This window comes from Scatophagus argus, chromosome 19 (genome assembly GCF_020382885.2).
Source record: "Scatophagus argus isolate fScaArg1 chromosome 19, fScaArg1.pri, whole genome shotgun sequence".
In the NCBI taxonomy this organism is placed as follows: domain Eukaryota; kingdom Metazoa; phylum Chordata; class Actinopteri; family Scatophagidae; genus Scatophagus; species Scatophagus argus.
The window spans coordinates 11,157,101-11,173,208 of NC_058511.1; positions in this window are offsets into that span (position 1 = coordinate 11,157,101).

Sequence of the window (16,108 nt, forward strand, 5' to 3'; positions counted from 1 at the left end):
TATCATGTAATTTTAGTTCACAGGGTTTAGTGAACCCTCAGTACCAGCTGCCAAGGAATGTGGAATATTTGACTACGATTTTGAACAAGTTAATTTATCAGCTTTGTTCTTTAGTTTCAGCCAGTGACCTGAAGGCTGAAGGGAAAGGGGAAAATCAAAAGTTTCACATCTGCATCATTTACATTAAGTTCATGTTCAATATTTTGCTGATTTGATATTGATGCCTGCAGTGTTTTTGAAATACTTTTCTAATGTGTTGTTAAAGAATGGAGACACTGTGAGAATAGTATGTCAAGAATGTACTGTATGTGTGACAGCAGATCTCATCAAGTGCTTTTGCAATTGTGCAGTACACACTGTTGTGAGCCTGTCACGCTGCATGTTACACAGTGCAGATCCTCTGCAGATCCTCTGCACTGTCTGACCCTGTGTTATTTCATGCTTACCTTGTGACACAACTGCCCCACCTGTTTAAAGTAATTCCCTTCATCTACTGTTAGAGAAGGGCAGGTTGGGGAGTAAACTAAAAGACACATTCTGTTCTAGTCAGACTTGTACGAAGAATGTAGATCAGGAGCTTGTTAAGCATCTTCCAAATGCAGTGCGGATCTGCAGTCATATATTAAGACATGTGATCAGCCAAGCTCATGGGAAGAAAGGAACAGATATTTTAAATTTTAACTTTGTGTGGCTGCCTTCTATACAAACCTTCCATTCCCTTCCTTGTCTGTCTATTTTGACTCAGTAATTATTAATATATTCAACTCTCTTTCTGTCAGTCTGTTTAACGGGAGCCTTGTGACCTTTTCAGTAATACAGTCTTTAATGGATGACTGACAGCAAAAAGCCAAGGGACATATTACCTGCTCACACACACACACACACACACACCAGGACCTGAGTCATGTGTCTCTGAGGACACAGACTGAAGGGCATTTTATCATATCTTTTTCATCTTTGACTTGATACCAATCATATTCTGCCCAGAACACACAAAGGCTGGAATAAAAGTCTTGCTGTGTTTATACCAAAACTGGGTGATTTGCATGTTTTTACTTCAGCTCAAAGGTGTGAGTGCAAAAGCAAAAAGTGTTGTTTTTTTCAGTTGTTGTTTTTCAGTTTTAGTGACCAAAGATATTTTGTGTAATTTAGAAACATTTACATCAGCGTCCTCTTCATTAAGGGCTAAACGCATCAGCTCTGCTCTTCCCCTTCAAGAACAGCAGACTGTTTCCTAATGAGTGAAGGGGACAGTCAAGAGGGGCTTCTCTTCAGGTAAAACTGAAGAGATGAAGATGCACTGGTGGACTCCCCCTGGCGCCACATTTTTTTATTTTTTGTTTGTTTGCTTTTTAGTGCAGCAAAAGTTCCCTCTTGAATGCCCCAGTGTTAAATAACACACAACAAAGTGACCCAATTCTGCAAGAAATTGTGATTAAGTGCCTTCAAGATTGGCCTTCTTTCCTTTCACCAATGCCCCTCAGAAAGCATTTATTTATTTGTTTTTTTAAAATGTCATTAAGAACAAATTCTAATTTACCCTGTCATCTTGGCAAAAGGCAGATCCTCTTGAGGGATGGGATTAGGGGTTAAAAATGAAATATCAAAAGTTAAAAAAGCAGCAGTACACATCCAAACACACCCACTACTGAACACATGTGACAGCGAGCAGCGCATTATGCGCAGTCTAGCCAAAAGCAACAGGCAGATAACAAGCAGAAAAATGCTTCAGACAATGCAAATAACAAAAGTAGACAAAACCGCAAGCAGTGAGACAGAAAGGCAAGGCAAAATAGCAGCAGCAAGAGAACAAGAAATATGCAGACCAACAAAGGTGAGGGAAGTATTATAGGATTGTGGAAGTTCTGCAATTACCGCCAAGAATGTGAAACTAAGTACTTGAATAGTGTAAGGCTGGCAGAACGGGTGTTGTAGGCAGCATATTTGGCTGGCAAGTTTCCAACAAGTGTCACAAGTATGGAGGAGACGGACCAAAGAGGGTTTGGTCGATACGTATGAACCAATAAATATTATGACAGGTGTGTATTGTTGGCCAGCTGACAGAGCAGAAAGTGAAAATCAAATAGTAGAGTGACAAACAACATCAAGCTTGGCATGCTAACCTGTAAACAACATCACCATAGTCTAACAAGAGAACGATGGTCTTTAGATTTGACTGTAAACTGTTCCCCGCTGATATGATGTGAGTCAGATACCCAAATTACTGAGTCCATCACTGCATGTATAGTATACTGCTCTTATCATCTTTTCAGACACAAATGCTTTACTGTATCATTTTATTTTCTGGAAGGAGTAAAAGAGTGTATCAAACTTACAGTAAACTCATCCTCAGCTGCAACACTCCATCCACTACAGAACAACTTTGTTTGGAGTCCTGGAACAAAGTCACAAAGATGAACGTTGCATTCATTTGCTCAAAATAGGGTGAAACCATTTTGCAGTCCATGCAAACATAATGTCCAACTCCTATTTCACACTATATATAAAAAATGTCTTTTTTTATATATGGGATTTTTTTTTTTTTTTTTACAGTTTTTGTTCTCCCAAAGTCTGCCAAATTCAGAATCTCAAGGGAATGTGAGTGGATTGGCAGGGGATATATATAGATATTCAGCCTGTGGTGTGTCTCTTGTGATTATTATTAGTATTGTACTGTACTGGTCCAAGCAATGTGTTTTGTAATTATCATCAGTTCTATAGTGTCATAATGATCTTTTAAAATCATCTACTACATCTACTACTACTTTACCATCAAATAATTCAAGGGAACGTAACATCATAAGTAATCATACTGTATTAATCTAATCAATACGTTCTGACACACAGTTGGCTTTCAGATAACTCAGCATAGCAAGAAAAAAAAATTACCTAGTGCTCAATACTTTTCCCATTGTCCGTTTTTCTTCCATGTATGGTCCGTATCAAACCTTCACTTGCCCTGTGCGTACCCTTCTTTGTCAGTCCCATTGAACCAGCTGTGAAATTCCTCTCTTTCCAGGAACAATGGGAAGCTTTGACTTCAGAGGAGCAATCCAAGCGATGCCTCTCAGATAAGGAAGTCTGCAGGAGCCATAGAGAGCACACAGACGTACAGGAGCCCTATTTACAGACATGCTTTGTTTCTGTCTTTTGTCTCTCGGGCGGCTCATGGTATGCCAATGGTTTCCCCTTGCCCGATCTGTGTTTCAGTTGTGAAATCACAGTTTATATTTACTCTATACCTTGTAAGGTAACGTGAAGTGATACTGCACATGCTGTTATAAACATTTATGATCTCACTCTGCACACCAGTCACCTGCAACTTAAGTTGGACAGAATCAAGTAATTCATCAACGTCAAACGCAGCTTTAGGTTTAATCTTGTTTTAACATCTTGTGGCTACATTTTTAGGATGAGATTAGTATCATAAATGTAATAAATACTTGAAAACACACTATTATGTAACTTTATGATTACACCTAAAATAAATAAATAAATCTGACAGGGTGTTGCATTATTATAATTATTGTTATTATTGATACACCAGTTATTTATGTTGAGTATAAATATGTCAATAAACACTCAAAATGCCTTTATGAATATTTAGGATTATATCACAAAGTGTTACTGTGTGTTAGAAACCATTTATTCATCAAATGATTATCATTAATAACATCTGTGATAAAGTTTTGCTGAAATTAAGTCAGTAAACTAGGAGAGATAAATTAGCAACTGGGTTTTAACCTTCACTGACATAGTATCACAAAACAATGATCTACATATTTACACACCATGACATATTACAGACACACACCATGTACATATGCACACACACACACACACACACACACACACACACAGTCTTTTCCCTTTTTGCCTGCAGTTCAGTGTGTCCTTTATTGTCCACTTCCTGCACAGCGGTCAGCTGCTTCCTATCTGGCGCCACACCAATGAGCAACCACCGACCCCCCTACTGGCACAGTCACACTATGAGGGGGTCAAGAGCAAAGAGAGAAAAGATAATAAATGTTCATAGGAAGAAAAGGGACATTCCCGTGGACCAAAAAAAAAAAAAGGTTGAGTAAGCTCCGGAAACTACAGCGTGATTTTGCAATGCAGCAGGTTCTAGCCTTAAAAGGCGTAAACTCATGTCACACATTTTGGACACTGCATGGAAAATCCAGGAAAGAAATAAACCCACTTACTGTTATGAGCACTTTTCTTTCTTAATAAATACAGACAGACATCACTGAAAGATTCACAATTCATACTTTTTCTTTATACAACAAAATACCCACATTACCTTGTTAACTTCTCATTCTAATCACCCAAAATTTGTAAAACTGATTCCAAGATTTTCTAGAATGACTTTATTTGTTGTGAAAGATAAATCCTGAGTCAAGGTGCTTATATTGGCTGTAAGGCAACAATTTCAATTTCATCTTGAATGCCGTGGACATGTACGGAGACACAGAAAGGGAACCAGTTCAAAGTGAAATCCTGATAGATTCTAAGAAAAGATATGGAGGGCCAGATGAATGGAATACAGGGGAGTGTGCCGGAGGGGTGAGTAGATGTGAGGAAAAAGAAAAAGATGAATATAAAGGAGGAGAGAGAGAGATGAAGGGAAAAGAGAGATAGAGAGATCTGACGGGGGGGCTCTCTCTTTCATAAAGAGCATTGGATATGAGCCTCAGTCTGTCTCCCCAGGGGATGTGGCCTGGTTTCTCTTTTCCCAACACACACACACACACACACACATTCATATATACAGCTGTCAGTAGAAGCTAACACTATATTAACCAAGAGCACACAAACAAAATATTTGCTGTTTTCATGGAAGCCAAAGCAGGTAAAAACACAGTTGCTAAATTCACTTCCCCTCTTTACCTATGGATTAACAACACTTCATACGAACAGTGATAGTGAGAAACACTATAAGTACCAATTAAATATATATATATATAAATATATATGGTATTAAGTATACCATTAAATGCTAGCCTGTATCCTTATTTTGTTTCTCATTTTTGTCAGTATTTGCTTTTAGCTACAAGAGAAAACGGATGTGTGGTGTGAAAGCTTGAGTGTGATGGTCAAAGCATGATATACAGTAGCCCCGCTAACGGTGAACGCTGGCATTTGATTTTTATGGGTGTGAACGAACCATAAACTCACCAAACGTGGTGATTAAATAATAATATTAATAAATGATCATGTTATTTTTTTAGGCAGAAATGGTTGAGAGAGACAATAGCTGTGTCTGAAAGGAGGCTGTTCAAGGTTAGCGCGTTCCTTTTTGGAATTTCCCTGATAAAAGGTTTTTTGGGAAATCGACTATGACTGGAATTGACGAATATGCTGGTTACACTGTGCAGATAAGAAAAGGTGGAGTGGAGTGACTGGAACAGCTGAATTTCTTTTTTATATCAAATCAGGCGCTACCCAGAAGGCATCTGGGTTTTGTTGAATTGCACTGAAGACCATAATGCAGAAGAAGATCTGAGCTCTTTGGCACAAATGAAGATTTTTTTTCACCTTCCACATCAATGTCTCACTTTTCGATAAATCCGGACACCACAAACAGATTCAAGATCAAAAGTTCAAACGAGGCAGAAGTTTTGTCCCTGTGAATTTTATTTTGTTTTTTTCCCCTCAGCTCTTCTGGGCCATATCATAGTGTCTCAAGCCCTTGTATTAAATGGGCATTGATGCTTATTTGTCCTGGGAGGACCAGTTTCCTGGATGTGCCGGGACTGTTTTATTAACAAGCTTAGTTAGTTCGGCTAGCTACACAGCAGTGAACCCAGGCAGGTTTTACTCTTCAGTCTAACCAGGTCATCAGTTCGCAAGCTAACTTTGTCAGGCGGTTCAGCATTGCAAGCATGAATCTCTACTGTGAAGATGAACACACAGTTTTACGCGTATGACCACATAAACTTCAGTATGCTATATATATGACAGCATTAGCAATACCAAATGCATGCATTTAGCACACCAAAGGCTTGTCATGAATTTAGCATTAATGTGCCAGTGATAGATGTATTGTGTTGAATTTTGTGACCCTTTTACCGGATGTTGACTGAGATATGTTATCAGTTGAGCTTTGTGTTGTCTGGACAGATGACCCTAAAAGTCTGGTTAAGGTTTTCCTTTTTCATGGCATTTCCTGTCCCTTAAATTCCTTTCTCAAAGTTATTGCTGAGAAGGACAATATCCACTGCCAGCTCTGCAGGGTTCGACTGGACTGATTCACTAGTTGGTGAGGTATACATCCTTTTAAGTCTTTTCACCTGCTTCTTTTCCTTCTTCATTGCAAATTAAGTGAAATAATTTTATGTAAAAACAAAAGATATATATCTAATAAAAATACAGCACAGACAGGCAATAACATCCACTTCTGCACAAACTTGCTAATGTGGAGAAAAATAAGCCGAAAAGATAAACAGAACTTACTGTCCAGGGAAAATGCAGAGAAAGACAGAGCGAGTCGAGCTGTAGCCCCCAGTGAGAAACACTTCATCTTTTACTGCTTCTTTATTCTCTTTCATCTTTCAGGCTCGCTGTTTTACTCCCTCTGTTTTAGATGCATTTGTTATATATGCGCTCTGGCTGTTTTGGACTCTTATATTACACCCACACCCGCCTCCACTACATGACTACACATTGCTTATTCCACTTCAGATCACACAGACACACATGCACACTCGCCTGTTTATTTTGTAAACACCTTCATCATTCATTCATGTGTATTTTCAGCCTGAGTTGAGGGAAAGGAACGACGGGAGAGGCAAACACAGACTCAAAGAAATGCACGAGCCTCAAAATATTCACAGCAGAGTAATTTGTGTGTACCGAACATTTTGCAATTGACACATGTTTGCAAAGTTCAGTTTTGAATGCATTTCTTTGGGAATAAACAAATATGTGGGTAAAACCTGGTTTATTTTGTCTGGTACCCGTAATACTGGCCCATGCCATAAAAGACAGAGCAGTCAAACAGGTAGAGGACTACTTAAACTCTTACAAGTGTGGACAATAGAAAATGCAGGAAAAGGACACCCATTTATTTGAATAAAGGATGCTCACCCAGCAAATAAACTAAACAAATCAACTATTCTGTGCTTTGTGATGGATTAACAGTATCAAGAAAAATGGTTGCTGAACTGAAGGTTGAAAAAAAACCTCTTGTTAGTTATTTTGCTTGACCACACTTCACACCTCAGCTCAGTGATGAACAGGTGAAAATGGCGTGTCAAATTTGTGTTATTGGCACATAATCCTTTCATGGATACGAACATAATCTTCACATTAGTCTTGCCCATGTCTCATAATGTGCTTTAGAAGTACTCGCTTTTGTGCGCATACACACACACACACACACACATACACACACACACACGTGCAACGATGTATTCAAAAACACAGTGGTTATTTGAATTACTAGATTTGTGCTCAGTTAGTTTTAGCTGTCTAATGGGTATGTTCAATTTTGTCTTCACACTGAAAACATCAGTCAGGCTTACAGTGAAGCCTAGTAATTGGAAAGACTTGGCTCTTCTTTTCCAAGACAGTAAGCTTTTAGAATACAAAGTAAACTGGTCAGCAGTGCTGAACACACACAAGGCGCACACAAAAGAGGAAAATGTTTTAGATTGGACAGGGATTGGCTGAGGACTCTCTGCTTTTTTCTCTTTCTCTGTCCCTTGTTCACCTCACTTACTTCCTCCCTGGGACAAAAAAAGTGCATTTACTCTTCCCGTTTCATTTGTGTGCCTTTGAAGAGGGTATAAAAGATAACAGTTTTGCTCTTGGGTAAGAGGCAAACAAAGATGTCACTGAACATTTGAGCGAAGAATTTCAGAGAGCTGTCCTCGTCACGGAGTTCAGCAGCCTGACACACACACACACACACACACACACACACACACAAAAAAAAACCCTAAGCGCTGACGTGCGTGCACACACACATATGCATTTTCATATATACACACACACTCATCTAGAGACTGCAGCGATGCTTTGAAATGGAAATGTTTCGGCCATGTTCCAGGGAATACTGAGCAGAGGAAGAAAAATAAGTCTCTCCTGACAAAAAGTGAAAAACGAAAATACAAAAAATGAAAGAAAATTTTGACACCTGCAAAAAAAAAAAAAAAAAAATCAGCCTCTACAATGTGAGTATGTAAGATTTTCAAGATTTGTTTGTTCAGGTTTGCATAAGATTTGTGATGAATCATTCAGATACTTTGCTACATCACTTTGTCATGAACAAAAAGAAAAACACAGACCCCTGTGGCCGTGGAAGAAATGATAATACAAACTCCAAAGCCAAAACCTGACATTTCCCTACCTCCAACTTTACCAGTGACAAATGAGTAGGAAGTGCACTCTCCTCTACTGGTATTCTTTAATTTTTTTTTAAGATTCTACCTAGCGAAAATAAAGTCAGCAAAGTGGAGTCTGAGAGCACAGTTATGTAATGCAGTCGTCCTCTACAACACCTTAGAGGCCAGAACAGTTCTCATCTTTCCCCAGAGTCAATCTTAAGCGACATGCAGTTTCAGGCAGAACAAAAGAGACTCGTTGTGACTTCGCAAGGAACAAAATTGCTGTGGTCACTAATGGAGTCATCCGCAACTATTTTGTAAAAATACTTTTCAAGGGACACATAATACCTCCCTGCTTACATTCTGCTGAAGTGTTCAAAGCCAAAACTTTAAATTGATTATTCCTTATTACCATAATTTTGTAAATGATAACAAATAAGTCTACTAGTATGAGACAGGTTGAGAGCTGAACTTAAAGACAAATGCTGAAAAAGTCCATTCACAGCCTTAAGTTTCACTGAATGTCACATCAAACAGCACAATACATCATACATCAGTTCATCAGCCATTGAACGCTGAATTAAACTTAGACGTTGGTGTTGTTGTCTTGTGACACCTTTGGTTACTGTTGGTAATGGCAAGTGTGTTTTACTGGAGTGATAAGGTTGCGCAATTCTGTAATGATAAAGTTGCACAAAGAACACAAGGTTCATACTAACACGTGTGTTGACCGGAAAGCACACAATGATTAACCACTCTGTCAAAAAATTCAATGGAAGAATACCTTATGTATCTGTTTAGATAGGATTCATCACATCGCTTTCATACCTAAGACAGTAAACAACCTGCTTTTGTTTAATGAATCATGTCCTATTTCATGTCCTATAAATCTCATATGCTAAGTGTGATCCCCACCAGTGACATTGAAAACAATAGCTGAAAAAAATGCTTGCTATATTTATTATAAATAATCAGGTTTGATAGAATGGAACTTTAAATTCTGCACAGTCTATGCGTACAGTGTTGGTTCACTTTTGTAAAATCTGCTCACCATCACATCACTTCTAAGGGCTGCACTGAAAGAGATTTCATCATGACTGTGCACATTTAATCCACATATGGAGCACAAAGACCAGCAACTACACTGACTGCAGACTGTGGTTCTTTGGCCCCTGCAGTTTGTTTCTTTAACCATTAAGAGGCATGAGTAAGGAGAAATAAAAGGAGGCAGAAAGAATACTAAATAAGTGCTGGGTGCTGAGCACTCCTGGTGCCTCATCAGAAGGCTTCTAGAGTGTCATTATGCAGCATCTTTTCTCTTTTCATACGCTGGGGAAAACAGTGACACAAACATTTTCTATGCACATTTTCTACTGTCTTGTTCGCTAATGCACCTTTTTAACCATCCAACCTGATGTCTCTCTCTCGCTCTCTCTCTCTCCTATCTGTATTTTCTCACCTAAATGGCCACAAAATCTTGCTGCAATTTCATTGGCTAAGGCAGCACATCCCTCGAACCAATAGGCGCCCAGGACAGGTCTGTGGACTGCTGGCCTGGTGAAACTACTCAGTGACTGAATCATCTTGGTATGCCAATTCACGTGCACACACGACACAGGAACACACACAGAGGGCAGATGAGGGGATGCTGGACACATATTGCATACAAAGCAGACAGAATACAAAGCAGGCATATACAGAAACAAGAGATACTGGGAAAAACAGTGATGGAAATAAGACATTACTATTAATTACTATTATTACTACTGGTTGCTTTACTCTCTCTCTCTGTGTGTGTGTGTGTGTGTGTGTGTGTGTGTGGGGGGGGGGGGGGGGGGGGTGCTCTGTCTTCTGTCTCTACCTATTCTCCTTCCCCTCTCATCACACATTACTAATTGACTCCTCTATCTTAGCAGGCATTTCCCTCCTTTCCCTGCTTTGCTCTGTATATTTCCCTCCGCTGTTCTCATTTTTCCACTAAATTGTTTACTATCAGGACCCAAATCTTCCCTTCTGCTTCTCCATCATTCTCCTCCCTCTGCTCTTCATAGTCATTAGCTCCTTTAAAGGATTTTTCTTTCTACAATATAGTAATTATCTTTCTGTCTCCTCTTCTCCTCTGATCTCATCCTTTTCTCCTCCACCTACATAAGTTTCCTCGTTTCCTCTCCTCTTTTCCTCATCCACTTCTGCCTCCCCTCTCTTGAATGTTGCTTTCAACTGACAGAGTAATTAGTTTCTCTGAGCTGGCGATGAGTCTGTAGCCCCAGCAAGGATACTCAGATTCATAAATCAGCAGTGTGCTCACTTGCACTTGTACTCTCACTGAGAAATACAGCACAAGTGTCGATATGTAAGCTTAGATCTGCAGAGGATGCAAAGATAGGAGCAAAAAATTATGTAAAATTTGTAGAAGAAGAGACTGGGTTAATTAAAACTGAATTAAAGAATGATAGAGGGGAGAAAGAAGTCAGAGGGGAGAAATGTGTGAATCTTTTCTCCTCCTCCATACCTTACCTTTTATTATTTATCACCTATCTTCCTCTTTGGAGGAAAAAAATCTAATTAAATGATGACCATCTAGAAGATGTGAATCGTAGGATGGGAAGGCAGAGGACTGCAGTGAATGCCTTCCACCTACTTTCATAAGCTTGTTCTGTCTTTCCCTATCAGTGAATATTAACATCACAGTTGGACTTTTTTTTTTTTTTTTGCATTATACACTCGTGCCAAAGGCGATAACTGCAGTTACACTGACATTACATCACGGCCCTCACAGTTGCATCAGGGGGTCTTTGGATTGGTCTTTGGAGTGAAAGGATCAGGGTCACTTATTTCAGCGAGGGCTGTGGTGTATGCTGTTGTCTTCTTTATTTATTCAAGTGACACCATTTGTTAATTTAAAGTGGTGACTAAGCTATTTAAGATATGATCCTGGTTGTGACATTGTTTTTTGATTTTCTGCAGCAATAGCCATTACATATATCCACATTCTGAAATTAGCTCTTTAAATGTTAGTTCTTAATCACGGTGGCAGGCTCCGCCATTCTCACATTTGAAGAAAACAATGCATGCATATAATCCAGTGTTACTTTGTTTCATTTTATATAATTTTATCATATTTACATCACGGTTCAGTCTCCCACTCCTGTATCAAAACTTTATTGAGTTAATGCTAATACAAATCAAAAATTTTGTGAAAATGTGTTGCAGGTCAACCAGGACTCCCTTATTGGACAATGGTACCTACATGAGACAGTACTTCTTATTTTTTTACTGTAATATCTAATTAACCGCCTTTGTGCCTGTGTGTTTCTAGCAGCATCTGCAGTGTGTGTGGTGTTTTTGTTTGGAAGAGAAAGACAGTTTTTTGAGCCAACTGTCCAAAAGGACAGATGCTATTTTCAGATTCTTTCACCGGGTCTCATTTGTTCTCTTTATACTCCAGATGGGCATGATTCACCTCGCAGGACAATGCAATGAGTCATAAAGTTTAGACAATCACAATCACAGGAAAGTATTTGATAGTCGATTTATTACACATTTCTTTGTCCTGGCACCCAGAGAAGATTAAAAAAACTAAAGTAGAACTCAGTCCAGGTTCGAGTGGTGGAAATCCAATTCAGAACGACACCTCTGCTATCAGAGTCTTTTCTTTTTTATCTAATCGCTGAGTAGGCAGCAACTTTTCTGGTTGAAAACTCACTTCTGTAACTCCGGCATCCCAGGAATCTTTGCTGTGATATCTACTGCTTCTTATGGAAAGATTAGATTTGGTAGCACACATGCACATATCCTATTTTTCAGATATTGTGGGAGGTCTTTGCAATCTTGCCTCTCTCCCTCGCCCTCTCCCTCTCCCTCTCCCTCCCTCTTAGTTCTGCTTGATACATATCAGCTATTACGTAAAGATGCTGACTGCCTCACCATACAGGGAACAGTGTTATACTGACTGAAATGTCATGTACTGTCAGAGGCACAGTTTCATCAGATACAACACAGCTGTTGTCACAGTCTTGCCCGCACAGATGACTTCTGATATATATCAGACCTGGGTCAAACAAGTGTCAGTGTGTCCTTTATCCTGTGTGAGGCGCTGGATGGGATACGGCTGTATTCAACGGTTTAAGTGTCAGTTGCAGAAAACTCTGCTTGGTTGATTTTTGAGTTGAACTGTAAAACATAGCAACAATTTCTGCTATTTATGTCAACAATCACTTTAAAATACTATTTGACAGGGCTATGAGAGAGCCTATAAAAGCAGATAAACAGATTCTAAAGAGACAGGAGACAGAAAAGTCAGGTGGACGTCACTACTTTTCGTCTCCCACTCTGTCAGTCACAAATGCCAAACAGACAGCCAAAATATCCCAGGCACCTAACACAATGTCTCTGCAGGGCAGTCAGTATTTCAAGCAAAGGATTACAGGAGGACCCATGACCAGGTGTCCTTGGGGGAAAACCTTCATATTTTAAGTGTTTCTTGTCACAGAAACTAAACTGGCAAAACTGGCAACAAAACTGGCTTTAGAATTAAATAGCATCCTGTCAAATATGAACATATTTTGGATGTATCTCCAAAAATACAGAAGGCAGCATATCACCAGAGCCAAATGTAGCTCACTACACACTTTGCTGTAGTTTGGCTGTAGCTGTAGCTGCTATTAGCTCAGTTAGCTGTGACTGGATCTGCCTGGATCAAGATCTCGGATCATGTAGGGAGCCTGAGTCCCAGCAGGCAAAGGAACTCACCACAACTGGCTCAGCTGTCTCCTTGCAAACATGGCTGGCCTCCCCGCGAGGACTGGACCCAGTCACCGACACTGGTGGAAGTTTGATGACAGGGGATACAGTGACTCCACTGAGGGCTATGACACTGGGGATGAGAAGACAGGACACCAAGAGTCACGCATCAGCAGACCAGACAGCAGGTGTTTTCACATCTTACTCAATGAACCGAGGATTTATTTCCACCAAACCAGAGACGATCGTGCAAAGACAAATCAAGAAATGTGGTGTGGTGGTGGTGGTGTGGCCATATATTACAAAGTTCACCTTTAAATGTACCCTGTGGAGTTTTTAACAAACAACAAAGCCATGTTTACATTCAGCGTGTCACACTCTGTCCATCCCTCAGGACTAATAAATGTGCTGAATATCCTTCATAAAACATTTGTAGAACCAGTAAGAATCTGAAACCTACATACTTAAGAATGTAGTCACTGATACTGTCAGTGTGCAGCCCTTAAGCAGACATTTTTCACCATAGATTATCTGCGTTTTAAACTGCAAAACATCATGCATGTGCATAGTTATGTAAGCACAGCCACTAGAAGAATGCAACTTAAGTAGGAAAAGGTTATGAGTTCCCCTTGTGCATCTGCTGATGATTCAAGTGCAGTGCTTAGAGGGCTTTAGTGTCAGTGGAAATAAGAAGTCAAACTAGGGACTGATTTAACTAAAAAAAAGGTTCTGTATTTGTATCTGTCGTGTATTGCTTGTAGATATATGCAATAACAGAGTTAAAAGGACTGTAGTTTCATTTAAAATGTATTAAATGTTATTTAAAACATACCGAACTAAAATAACAAAAGTTGAGGCTAACTTTGGCACTCTCAGTTGCAAAATTTCTTTTATTGAAAGCACGCTCCTATTGTCCATTATCAGTGTTTTACAATAGCCATCCTCAAAGAATAGCATGCAGTAAAGTAGTTTCCCCCCTGGTGCCTGTGTGTCTACTGTCCAGTCAGAGTAGTTCAGGGGTGTGGCGAACAGGGATAAAGTATTCTACAGGAGGAAAAGAACAGACACTGGAGCAGTTCAAACAATAGCTTTGGCCTGCCTTTGCTATTTCAAGAGGCTTCCTCCACCTTTAGCCTCGCCCCAAAGTTCACCCACCCGTTTCTACTAAGATCAGCTCTGTCTTCTTCGTGTTGTGCTATAGCAGGAATCAAATCTGAGTCATAAAGTGTGCTGGACGTCTTGTGGACTGAAACAGATTCCCGGATGCTCTTTCTGTCTCCCCAGCCTGCTGGCATCTGAACAATAGCATGAAATATGGTCTGTGAGGTTTTACTGGGTCAGGAGTAAATGCTCTACATTTACATCACCCAACACCAGTAAATGGATATGATATTTATTTTCTATTTGATGTACATTAATGCATGGAGATACCCATTGCTTGGTGCTGAAAAATGTTCACTACGACCTGCAGAACACACACCAACTGTACAGTAACAGCGCCTTCAGCACAGGAAGTTCAGCTTTCCGATGACAGGAAGCAGCTCTCGCCATGGAGACAACAGTCTGAGCTGATGTCCTGCAGGTCAAATACAAGCACACACATTACACACGCAATCTGATGCCATCTATGGAAGAGGTAGTGGCTTAGAAATCTGTGGGGCGAAAAAGAATCAGAAAAGAAGTGATGCATAAAACCCTTCCCTGTTTATACAGACCATAACCTCTAACCACTGGAGAGCACACATACACACACACTTTCACTCAACTCTGTGGTCAGCACAGCTCTTTAAATAAGGTAGGAAACACAAAGTCTCGTAGTCAGCCCATGAGGAGGTGATGACCCAGTCTCTATCCTTTCCTGTCTCATTGTCTTTTAACCTTTCCTGTTCATCTCCATTTATTTTTATTACATTTTAAACCAAATCAGCAGCACGCCAGACAGGATTGTTTAGAAGATGTATCCATCGGCATCTATGCCATTGAAGTGGCAGCTAGACAACAGATAACAGAACTGTAAATGTATAACTCAAAAACGGAAATTTACTCAGTCACTTGTGTGCCCTTTCAAAATAATGTTAATAATCAATAAGGTGCTTTTATTTCCCACACTATAGCGATTCATACTATACCGTACCATAGCACACAATGCTGCATAATACCATTGTACACAATTACTTACAATACAATACATCACTTTGGTCCACGAGACCTCACCATATCATACACTTTATTATAGTACATCACCACATTTACTAGAAAACACAATGACTTGACTGACTGTTCAGAATACACAAGACCTAATTGGTCAATTAGTCACAAACTAATCAAAAGGCAGCATAAATATCCACAGCAGATTTCATCATATGCTCGTCAAAACCTCTGCAGATCTTGCTTTGAACTAATGTTTAGGGCAGCAGCCTGACCAGCTGAGCGAATGGCAACACCATCCTCATGCTGCCACTGGCAGAGCAAGCAAATCTGTCAAAATGATAAACAGCTTTACAGTAATTTTCTCCGGCTTTGAAAGTATGATAGAAAATCTCAGTACAAAGGATACAAGTCAAATAGGGCATGCAGATTATTGTTCAGTGAGAGTATTTTGATTTGCAAAATATGTTCTATAAAGTTGTCTAATAGCTTGTCAGTGAATGTAAACACTACTTGCCCTCTGTGGGTTAATGCTCTCTGCTAATGCGCTGTACATGGGTGGGTGTGTGTGCATTTGTACTGAAGTAACCTTAGTCCAGTGTTCATTCATTCACTTTACAGGGCGTACACGCAGTTTCTTCCAGTATGTTTATACTCCATGCTCACCCAAACCTTACACACACTTTGCTCATGCTCCAAAACAAAACCAAAACATTTACCGCGTTCCCTTCCTCCCCAGTCTCCTCCCTCTATGTCACTAAATCCTCCCCTTCTACCTTTATGCAGTACTTAAACACAGTACATAAACAGCTCCCCATTGCTGTCGATAATGACGTCAGTGCCGTTATTTGAGTGTTTGCGGGTGTTTTCAGTCTTACGCAGTTTGA